We start from the raw sequence: 12,149 nt of genomic DNA, 5'->3' as shown, positions 1-12,149 counted from the left end.
CAAAGCTCCCCTCCTTCCTCTCAAAGGGAAAAAGATCACCAGGGCAGGTGGTCCTGGCTGGTTGCAGATGCAAAAAGACTCCGTGCTTATTTGCATCTTCATTTGCATATATTTCCATAGGGCCTACTGATTGGTTATTTGAAAGCCTCCCAAGAACCTGTCTGTTTGCAATGGTTTTGCCTGGAAAAAAAAAAGTTGCTGATTGGGCTCTGCTTTACCGAAGGCCGAGAAGAGCCTCCTCCAAGGGCCGATTCTAACTGGGAAGCAGGCCCTTGGACAGTGCTCCCTGGTACAGAACAAGAAACAGTTCTGTTGTGTCACCTGACCTCAAGAATGTGTGCATTGCCTTCTGCCAATTATGAACAAGGTGTGAGGAGAGGACAGATCAGGTGCCAGCTGCCCAGGCTTCTCAAATGTCCAGGCTATGGGTATCTAGCACTTCTACCTGGACCCCTAGGCCTGTGGCCAACCCTAAAGGTGGTTAAGAAAACCGAGGGGTGGAGTGGGTGGGTAGGGGAGTGGGGGTGGGTGGGTATGGGGGACTTTTGGTATAGCATTGGAAATGTAAATAAGCTAAATACCTAATAAAAAATGGAAAAAAAAAAAGAAAACCGAGGGTCTCTATGTCCAGCTATCACCACTGAGACAGTTTAGGGCACGGGGTCCCTCCTAACGTCAGGGCTAGACATTGGCTGTGCACTGGCTATGCAACTTGGAGTATATAGACTTAGGCCAGGTCTTTGAGTCCCCAGCCACCTAAAGGGAAGGTTGCAAGGTCCCAAAGAGGAGGAAAAAGGTTCCCACCAGAAGGGGGAGTGTGTGTGTGTGTGTGTGTGTGTGTGTGTGTGTGTGTGTGTCTGTGCACACAGTTTGATGTAAATGCAAATTGTCAAATGCATGACAGTCTCTGGGATGCGAAGGGAAAGAAACCTGTAGCATAGAATGTGCATTTGTGTGTTGTGAGCACCTCCTCAGGTGTCAAGGAAAACCACTTTTAAGGTGAAAGTCCTAAATTCCCACATTGCTTTTGCCTGGCCATTAATGGCCTCATTTTCTCCCGTAGTGAAGGGTAACCACAGGGGAAACACAAGTACACGGATGAGTGAGTTGTCTGTCTGTCTGTCTGTCTGTGTGGCATATGTTACAAATGCATATGTATACATACACTCTGGCTCATTGACTGCAAAGCTGCTCCTACTGACACCCAAGGTCACTACGATCATACTGGGACACAAGTGTGTGCCACGTTCTTATGTATGGCTGGCGTTCGAGCTGTCTGCACCATGCAGAACTGAGCACAGCACTGTACTGAGAGAATACCTGTCCTGTTCGTACTAACAGGCCGTGAACCTGTGTGTGCCCCGAGCTGTCTGCACAAGGGTGAGCATGCAGGGCAAGCATGACCCTGTGCAGTAGGTATGTGGACAGCCTAGCATGTGTTTGCATATCAGGAGTCGGGGGGATGTTTAGTAATTAAATCCCTTTTCATGCTTTGCACCTGTCTCCTTCTGAAAGCCGAGAGAACAGACGTCAAACGGGACAAGGGCTGGATTGAATACAGCCAATTCTGAAATATTTATTAGCTTGCGACTCCACTCAATGGTGGAGAAGGAACGGCAGCTAATCTACCCGGCAGCGCTCACAGCGGGGACATTTCTCAGCAGGCACGTCTTAGATTTCAATGACTGCTCACTCTGTCCAAAAATGGGAGAATTTTCATCTGGGCCCACGTGGGGTTCTACGAGTGCTAGCTAAAGACTCACAGGCCAGAGCCCAAACCCGAGCACCTCTCGGGCCAGCTCCCCGTTCCTAGGGCCATACAAGACTCTCCTCCTTAGACAAAGACTGAAGCATGCGTGAGTAGTTGTGAGTTCCTGGACCAGCTAGTGTCCTGTGTTTTGGGCATCGGATGCAACTCTTCCTGTTGTACATTCTGGCACCAAGTCTCACAAAAACCTGGAGGAGGTACTGGCCAGATGGCTCCGCAAGTAAAGGCATTGCCACGAAGCCTGATGCTCTGAGTTCAATGCCCAAGACCCACGTGGTAGAAGGAGAGAGCTGGTTATTTGCAAGTGGTCCCTACACATATAAAATATAGTTATATTAGGAAGAAAAACCTGAGGAGAGAGATGCTGTGTGTTAGCCCACTCGGTAGATCAGGCAACTGGGTATTGCAGCAGCATTTGATATGGTGGTTCTCAGCCTTCCAAATGCTGAGACCCTTTAATACAGTTCCTCAGGGTGTGGCAACCCCCAACCATAAAATTATTTTGTTGCTACTTTATAAGTGTAATTTTGCTACTGTTATGAATCGTAATGTAAATAGCTGGTATTTCTGATGGTCTTGGACAACCCCTGTGAAAGGGTTTTCCCACCTCCCCAAAGGGGTTGTGACCCATAATGAGAACCACTGATTTAATAAAACAGGAAATGGAGAACAAGGAAGTAGGTCATTTAGTTCAAGGTCAAAAACCTCAGGTCATCAGCCACTTAGTGGTGGAGACAGAATGTCACCCTTGTCTCGGTCCAGAGCTGTTGAGTCCTGAGCAGGAGACTGAGACTGCTGCGTGTGGCTCTCAGCCGATTGTGAAAAGCTACACTGTGTCCAGGTATACTTTTCTTCAGGTTTCTTCTCTTTGGAGTTCTTTTAAGCTTCTTGTTCTCAATAAAACAGAAAGAAAAAAATCCATTTCCCTCCTGCCTGAGTTCCTCCTCCTCCTCCCCCCCACTCCTTCCCCTCCTCCTTCTCCCCTCCTTCTCCCCTTCCTTCCCCCTCCCCTTCCTCCTTCCTCCTCCTCCTCCTCCTTCCCCTCCTCCTTCTCCCCTTCCTTCCCCCTCCCCTTCCTCCCTCCTCCTCCTCCCCCTCCTCCCCCTCCTCCTTCTCCCCTCCTTCTCCCCTTCCTACCCCTTCCCCTTCCTCCCTCCCTCCTCCTCCCATTCCGTCTCCTCCCCCGCTCCTCTTCTTTTTAAATTTGGAAGGAGGTCCTGAGTTTATGTTTAGACACACATGCACATGTATGTGCATGCACATGTATGTGCATGCACATGGAGTCTGGAGGGTCAACCTTGGCTGGTGTTTCTCAGTCCCCATTCCATTTTGTTTTTCTGCGGCAGGTCTTTCACTGTGACCTGGGCCTCACCAATTAGACTAGATTTACAGGCCAGTGAGCTCCAGGGATCTACCTGTCTCTGTCTTCCCAGCACTGGATAGTAAGCTTGTTATCCTGTCCAGCTGGTTTGTCTTTGTTTGTTTGTTTGTTTGTTTGTTTGTTTTTAAAGACAGTCTCACTGTGTAGCTTTGGCTGTTTTGGAACTCACTGTGTAGACCAGACTGACCTCGAACTCTCAGACTCTCAAAGATATGCCTGCCTCTGCCTCCCAAGTGCTGGGACTAAAGGTATACTACTAGGCCTAGTGATGCTGGATTTATTGTTGTTGTTGTTGTTGTTGCTGTTGTTGTTGTTGTTTTGATCCCTTATGAATTTCACATCATGCACCCCTAATTCCACTCATCTCCCGTTTCTTCCATATCCACTCTGTACCCTTGCAACTTCCCTCCCAAAAGAAAACAAACAAATGAAAATTGAGAAAAACAAGCCGGGCGTGGTGGCGCATGCCTTTAATCCCAGCACTGGGGAGGCAGAGGCAGGCAGATTTCTGAGTTCGAGGCCAGCCTGGTCTACAAAGTGAGTTCCAGGACAGCCAGGGCTATACAGAGAAACCCTATCTCGAAGAAAAAAAAAATTAAGGAACACATCTTACTATGAGAGCTGCAATGTATCACAGTGTGACCCACAGCATACCCTTTTGCCTAGACAGCTATCCTTGCAAGTGTTTGTTGCAATGAATCACTGGCCTGGTTCGAGGCCTCTGGCTTCCTCTACACCATCAAAACTGGATCCTCATCAGGTCTCCTCTCTGATATCCTGTTGTTGCCTTGTGTCATGGAGATCCTGTAGCTTTGGTTCTGCAGGGAGGGCTCCTTCACTTGCTCCAACAGTTACACATAGATGGAGTCAATGTTGGGGTGGGCCAACTCAAAGCCCTGGATGTGGGCCTGAGTGGTACCTGAGTGTTCAGCCTGACAACTCTCCCGCACCCATGCCACCAGGGCCAGCTCTCCCATGACAACTAGGCGAGAGGTAGGGCCAGCTCAGCTCAGCTCTTAGACATTAACATGGCCCCAGGCAGCAGCCCAGACCACAGACTGCCAAATGGCTTTTGGTTGTTCACGGACATTGACACAAACCCCTGCTGTGACAGGACCGTGGCCTTCAGTGGCAGCACAGCCCAGACATCACCCTGGTCTCAGGTGGCATCAACTGGCTACTCATAGCAGGCTGTGCCTCACTACTGTAGTGTCTTGTCCCCAGTTCTGTGTCCCTAACTAGTGTATAAACCACGCTTCTCTGTTCCTCCTTTCTCTGCCACATACTTGGTGGCACCCACGCCACTGCCTCTGGCTGCCTTCTGCCTCTCAGCTATGCTGTTTTTTAGTGTAGGTGCTAAGGCTTGAACTCGGGTCTTCATGCTTGCACAGCAAGCACTTCACTTAACTAAGCTATTTTCCCCTAGTTGCTGCTGCTGCTACTGCTTCCCTCTTCTTCCTCTTCCTCCTCCTCTTCCTCCTTTTCCTTCTCTTCTTCTTCCTCCTCCTCCTCTCATTTTTTTTCTTTTTTCTTTTTGGTTTTTTGAGACAGGGTTTCTCTATATATCCTGGCTGTCCTGGAACTCACTCTGTAGACCAGGCTGGCCTCGAACTCAGAAATCTGCCTGCCTCTGCCTCCCGAGTGCTGGGATTAAAGGTGTGCGCCACCATGCTCGGCCCTCCTCCTCTTCTTAATTAAAAAGATTTTTTGGTGTTTTTCAGGCAGAATGTCCTGTAAGCCACGGTAACCTCAAAAGTTCCTATTTCTTTGACTATGTTTTGTATCCTCATATTCCCATCTAGAAATCCAGCTATGCATGTGGGAGACCGCCTGATGGGTTGCTGGAGCCCTGGTATGTTTTATGGGTTGCTTTTTTTGTTTCAGGGAAGGGGGTACTTGCACCTGTGTGGTACATGTGCCTGCTTGTGCACATATGAAGTACAATGGGTATCTTCCCGCTCTCTGCCTTAACGCCCCAAGACTGGGCCTCTCACCACATCAGAAGCTCATCAGCATTTTGGGTGAGGCTGGCTGGCCAGTGAGATCCTGGGCTCTGACTGTTTCCACCCTCTGGCATTGGGAGTACAGACACACAAGCAGAGCCATGCCTGTCTTTTTAAAATCATTTATTATTTTTTAATTGTGTATGTTCATGTGTCTGTGTGTGTCGGTGTGTCTGTGTGTGTAAGAATAGGTGCCCAAGAGGTTCAGAAGAGTTGAGAGCCATCCAACATGACTGCTGCAGTCCATCACCAGTCCCATGCCTGGCTTTTTGTGGTGGCTCTGGGATTCGAACTCAGATCTTCATGCTTCTAAGAGACAATGCTCTTAATCCATTGAGCCACAGCTTTGACACCAGCCTTTCAGTGTGTTTTAGACAATTTCTCTCATTTATCATTGTGGTTTTAAGGTCTCTGATATTTCCTACTGTGGTATATAACCAGTTGCTAATCCATCCAGTGTGTGCGCCATTCTGAATGGTGACTCCATATATCCTTGAAATTTTAATCAAGTCTTTTTTATTTCAGTATTGGAGACTGGAGCCAGATTGTGCACATGCTGGACACATTCTCCACCTCAGAGCCACAGATCCAGTCCCTGTCGCTGTTTTGAATTAGTGAATCAATTTCTAAAATGTGTGTGTGTGTGTGTTGTATGTAAGTGTGTGTGTCCATGTACACAAGACAAGCAGTCAATGCCAGGTGTCTTCCTCCACCACTCTCCACCTTATGTCTTGAGACAGGTTTTTATGAGCCTGGAGCTTAGATTCAGTTAGAGTAGCTGGCTAAGTAGCTCCAGGGATACTCCTGTCTTACCTCCCCAGCAGTAGGGTTGCAGGGGCACACCACCTCATCTGTCCCTTTACATGGGTGCTGAAGGACCAAATGTGGCTTTTCATGCTTGGGCAACAAGCACTTCATGCTGAACCATCGCTCCAGCCCAGTCTTGGTGTTTAAAAAATATTCACACACACATACATATGCACTTGTGCACATACCCACACATACACACATGTAAACACACATGCATACATGTACACACACATACACACATGCAGATACACACACACATGTACAAACTCATGTACACATATACAAACATACACACACACACATACAAACATGCATACAGATACACACATGTACATGCCTGCACACACACATACACGCACACACATACATGCACATACATGCACACACATACACATATGTATAAATACCCACATGCACACACATATACATATGCATGCATATATATGTGCACACATACATACATGTGGTGAGGTGGGGATCACATATGTGTGCTAGTTTCTATGTGTATGTAGAGGCCAAAAAGTTGATGTCGGGCATCTTCCTTTAGCATTTCTACTTTTTTCCCTATGTTATCCACTTCCTCCACCTTCCTGACTATGAAGGGCACGATGCTGGTGTCCTTGTCTGCTAGCCCGACCGACCATTTGTGACATTTCTGGGTCTGTTTTTATTGATCCATTTTTCTCCTAGATATGGGTCATTTTTTCCTCCTTTGCTTGCCTGGTAACTTTTATTGGATTTAGGACATTTTTTAAAAATAAACTTTTCATTCTGGAATAATTTTAAATTTACAGAAAAGTTTCAAAAATAGAACGGATAATGCCCACACCCCCATTCCGTGCTCCCACTACTAATACCACATGCCACCATGTAGCACTGTCAAAACTCCAGAATCTGGCATTGACATGTCGCTGTAAACTAGCTCCAGACTGGGGGGGAGTAGTCAGTTTCATTCACTTCTTCTTCCTAGCCCAGGATCTAATGTAGAACATCACATTGCATTTAGTTGTCATGGCTCCCCAGAGTCTCCTGGTCTGTGACAATGTCTTCACTCTCTTCTCATTGTTCATGACTGAACTGGTTTTTATTGTCAACACAAGCTAGAATTACCTGGGAGAAGAAAATCTCAATTGAGCAATTGCCAAGGTCAGATTGACCTGTGGTCCATGTGTGTGGGAGATCATCTTGATTATTAATTGATGCAGGAGAGCCCAGCCCACTGTGGGCAGCACCATCCCTAGGCAGGCAGTCTCGGGCTATATAAGAAAGCTCGCTAGGCTGGTTGTGATGGTTCAGACCTCTCTAATCCCAACATCAGGGAGGCTGAGGAAGATCGACCTCTATGAATTTGAGACCAGCCTGGTCTATATAAAAAGTTTCAAGCCATCCAGGGTTACACAATGAAACCTATATCAAAAAAAAATGGAAGGAGGGAGGGAGGGAGGGAGGGAGGGAGGGAGGGAGAGACAGAGAGACAGACAGAGAGACAGAGAGAGACAGAGACAGAGAGAAGCTAAGCATGAGCCAGAGAACAAGCCTGCCTCTGGTTCCTGCCTTGAGTTTCTGCCTGACTTCCCTCGGGGAAAGATTATGACTTGGAAGTGTAAACCAAATACATTCTTTCTCCCCAAGTTGCTTTTGGCCTGGGTGTTTATGACCTTGCCATTCTTTAGGCGTCTTGGCCAGATATCCTAGAGCACGTTCCCCATCTGGGTTTGGCTGTTGTCTCGGATCACAACGGATTTAGGCGTTAGAGAAAAGAGAACCACAAAGGTGAATGTCCCTCACAGAATCCTGGTGGCTTCACCAGTGAAATGGGCCCCGTGGCTTGGTTGCTATGCTAGCTGCTGGCTTTCTCCATTAGCAATAGCAAAATGGCTGTCTTCCCTTTCACTTCCTCTTCTTTGGAAGCAGGTCGCAGAGCATAGTTCACACCCAAGGGCTCATGGACTAAACTCCACCTCTCTATGCTGTCTCCACACGCATTGCTGGAAATTATTTCCAAGGAAAGATTCACCTCTTCTCCTCTATTCATTTCACTGTGTGGTCTATGGATTGACACTTTGTGTCAGGTCCCTCTGTCCCAGGATCTAACCCAGCACATCACACTGAGCCTGGAATCCCGGACCCCACTCAAGGGGTAGAGGTGGAGGATCTGGAGTTCAAGGTCAGCCTAGGCTATATAGCTAGTTGGAGGCCTGGTCTTCATAAGATTCTGTCTTCCAAGACAAAACCAGACAGGCAGTGGTGACGCTGGCCTTTAATCCCAGCACTCAGGAGGCAGAGGCAGGCAGATTTGTGAGTTTGAGGCCAGCCTGGTCTACAGAGTGAGTTCCAGGACATGTCTGGTATTTGAAGAGTAAGAAAGTAAACATGGCCTGGCCAGTGTGGCCGGTCCAGAGGCAGAGCTAAGCAGTGTTCTACATGCCCAGTGTATTGGTCTTAAGGCTCTGACAACAGTGCCAGACAGGAGCTACTTAAAGAAGGGAGGGTTGCTCCAAGCTCACAGTTTGTGGACACACAGTCCATGATGCCAGGAAAGCATTGTTGTGTTTATAAAAAGATAAGGGGAGAAGGAATATGTTTGGTGAAGGTATAGTCAGGTGTGGGGGAAGGGGGTGCCTCGGTAGGCCCATGTTGAGGCATCCCTTCCCCCTGAGGAACCAGCCACATATAGTATAGTATAGTATGGTATGGTATGGTATCTCATATATATATATATACATATATATATATATATATACATATATATATATATGTATATATATATATATATAGTAGCGTTTATTCAGGGCATGGGGAGGGGAGTTGAGAGGGTAGAGACAACGAAAGGGAGAGAGAGAGAGAGGGAGAGAGAGAGAGAGAGAGAGAGAGAGAGAGAGAGAGAGAGGAGGGGGAGGAAGAGAAGAGAAGAGAAGAGAAGAGAAGAGAAGAGAAGAGAAGAGAAGAGAAGAGAAGAGAAGAGAAGAGAAGAGAAGAGACTGAAATGAGTGCATGGAGGGGGGAGGGGAGCGAATGGGGAGAGAGGGGGGAAGAGGCGAGAGGACACAGCTGAAGCTAGAAGGCAAGAGAGTAAGGGAGAGAAGATGGGGCACGGCCCCTTTTATAGTGAGTCAGGCAAACCTGGCTGTTGTCAGGCAACTGTGGGGCGGGGCTTAGACAAAATGCTAACAGATTTGGCAACAGGAGCTTAGGGCAGCTGGTCACATGACATCTGCAGTGAGGAAGTAAAGAGGGATGCTGGGATACAGCTCACTTTCTCTCTCTCCTTTTTTTTTTTCAGTCCAGGACCCAAGACTACAGAATGGTGCCACCCACAGTTGGGGTTGGTCTTTCTACCTCAATTAACCTAAACTTCCTACCTCAGGCTAGACACCCCTTCACAGACATGTTCCCAGAGCTTCGTCTCCAAGGTGATTCTAGATATTGTCAAGTGGATAATATTAACTACCAAACTCAGTAAATAGAGCAGAGCAAAACGAGGACACTGTACAGTTGCTGCGGCTGCGGCTGCTGCTGCACGCAGCTCCTGGAGGCAAACGCTATCACCAACAGCATATAACCAAACAACATAGCTGTGTTCTAATAAAACTTTATTCATAGATTTGGGAATTGGGGTTTCATATCATTTTTATAGACCACAAAATAATTTTTAACTGTTTTGTTGTTGTTGTTTGGTTTTTTTTTGAGACAGGGTTTCTTTGTGTAGCTCTGGCTGTCCCTGGAAGTCTCTCTATAGAACAGGCTGACCTCAGGCTCAGAGATCTACCTATCTATCTCTGCTTTCTAAGTGCTGAGATTAAAGGTGTGCACCACCACCGCCCACCTTACAAAATGATTTTAAGATTTGTTTTTAAGTGTGTGTGTGGGGGGGCATGGGCATGCAGTACCCATGGAAGCCAGAAAAGTCCTCCTAGAACTGCCAAATCCCCTTGAACTAGCTGTTCTAACTAACTGTTATGGACAGTTGTGAGCTGTCTGGTGTGGGTACTGGGAACCAGACTCCGGTCCTCTCTAAGAGCAGTACATGCTGTTAACCACACAGATACACACACACACACACACACACACACACACACACACACACACACACATGTGCACGCGCACACACACACACACAGGCTGGTATATACACACACACAGAGACACACGTGCACACACACACACATACACAGACTGCACCCACACAGGCTGGTATACACACACATACACACAGGCTGGTATACACACACACACACACACACACACACACACACACAGGCTGGTATATATATATATACACACACACAGATAGACACACGTGCACACAGAGACACATACCGAAATACACATATGCACATACATACACACACATACACACCCCCATTTACACACACATGGACATACACACTCACATGCACACACATATATTCATACATAGGTACATATAAGCACATAGATACATAGACATGTACATAAGATGAAATACTTCATGTTACAGTTAGTGACAGGCTTCTCTTCAGTCTACCACCTGCCAGAGTGAGGTCCCAATCCTTGAAACAACATTTGACACAAAGAGGGTGACTAGCAAGATAGAGAGAGAGATAGACCTATATACATAAGTACACACATGTACATAAATTCACACATACATATATACACGCATACATTCACATGTATGTAATATTACATCACACACACACACACACACACACACACACACACACACACACACACACACGATACTTAGCTGACCCTGTAAGTCCCTGAGCACTCATGACTTTGGTACAGCTGGGTTCAAATCCCCACTCACCCATTCCCCTTTCTTTGGGCCTTGGTTTCCACTCAGGGCAACAGAGGGTGTCTTTTGGTCATTATTGTAGGCTATTTGGTGAAGAGAGCCGGGCAGTGGCCGGCTCCAGTGAGCCAAGGCTAAGAGGCAGCAGGGACACCTTCAGAGCTCTGAGCGCAGTGCTAGGCATGCAGCCAGAATGCATCATGGTTGTCACTATTTTGTTCTGTTGGCCCTCAAGGCTCAGACCCACATAGGTGTGAAAGTGTGGTGCTGTTTGTGAGTCCCCAGCAACAGTAAAAGTAAAAGGATGTGTGTGCATGCATGTGCATGTACATGTGTGTATGCGTATGCCTGTCTGTGCATGCCTGTCTGAACATGCCTGTTTGTGCATGCATGTACACTCAAGCTTGCTATGGAACATGTGTTAGAAGTCACAGGACAACTTATTAGAGTCAATTCTCTCCTCCCACCATGTTTGCCCACCCTCTTCTCCCCATGTATTGAGCCTGCTGGCCAAAATCATCAGACTTGGAGGCAAGTCCCTCTACTGACTGAACTATCTTGCTGGTCCCCAACCTTGGTTCTTTTTGAGACAAGTTCTCCTATTGGCCTAGGGGTCCCTGTTATATTAGACTGGCTGGCCTGCAAGACCCAGGAATCCTCCTGTCACTGCCTCCTCAGCTCTGAGTACCAGGGGAACACTACCACACCAGCCTTTTCACACAGGCTCTGGGACTCAAACTCAGGTCCTAATATTGCACAGTGAACATTTTACTGTCTAAGCTACTCCCTGCCTCTGTGGACCCTATTTTAATGGTATCACCAACAATAATTCTATAGATTTGTGTTGAACCCAGGGGCACACATGTGCGTGCACAAACTCTCTCTCTCTCTCTCTCTCTCTCTCTCTCTCTCTCTCTCTCTCTCTCTCTCTCTCTCTCTCTCTCTCTCTCTCTCTCCATTCTACCTCTGAGTTACATTCCTAACTTGAATTTGTATTTTTACAAATCCAGGGTTTGGTGAGATGGCTCAATGGTTAAGAACACTGGTTGTTCTTTCAGAAGACTCAGGCTCAGTTCCCAGCACCCACATGGCAATTCACAGCCATCTGTAACTCCAGTTACAAAGGGTCTGACGCTCCCTGCTGGCCTCCTCAGGCACTATACACACATGGTATACAGACTTATACAAAGGCAACATACTTCCCATGCACAAAATGAAACTAATTTTTACAAGGAAGAGGACTTAAGATGCATTAGCCACAAGGCTATTATCTTTCCAATGTCAAACAGTCTATCACCAACCTAAACTGGCAGCTGAGCCAGGTTCATCCTTCCTGTCTCCTTTCTCCTCTGGGACCCAGCCTGTGGCTGCCAGAGAGTGACAGTTCTGGAGAGCCTCAGGGGCAACAAA

The sequence above is a fragment of the Mus musculus genome, chromosome 4 (genome assembly GCF_000001635.26).
Source record: "Mus musculus strain C57BL/6J chromosome 4, GRCm38.p6 C57BL/6J".
In the NCBI taxonomy this organism is placed as follows: domain Eukaryota; kingdom Metazoa; phylum Chordata; class Mammalia; order Rodentia; family Muridae; genus Mus; species Mus musculus.
This window is presented reverse-complemented; position numbering follows the sequence as displayed.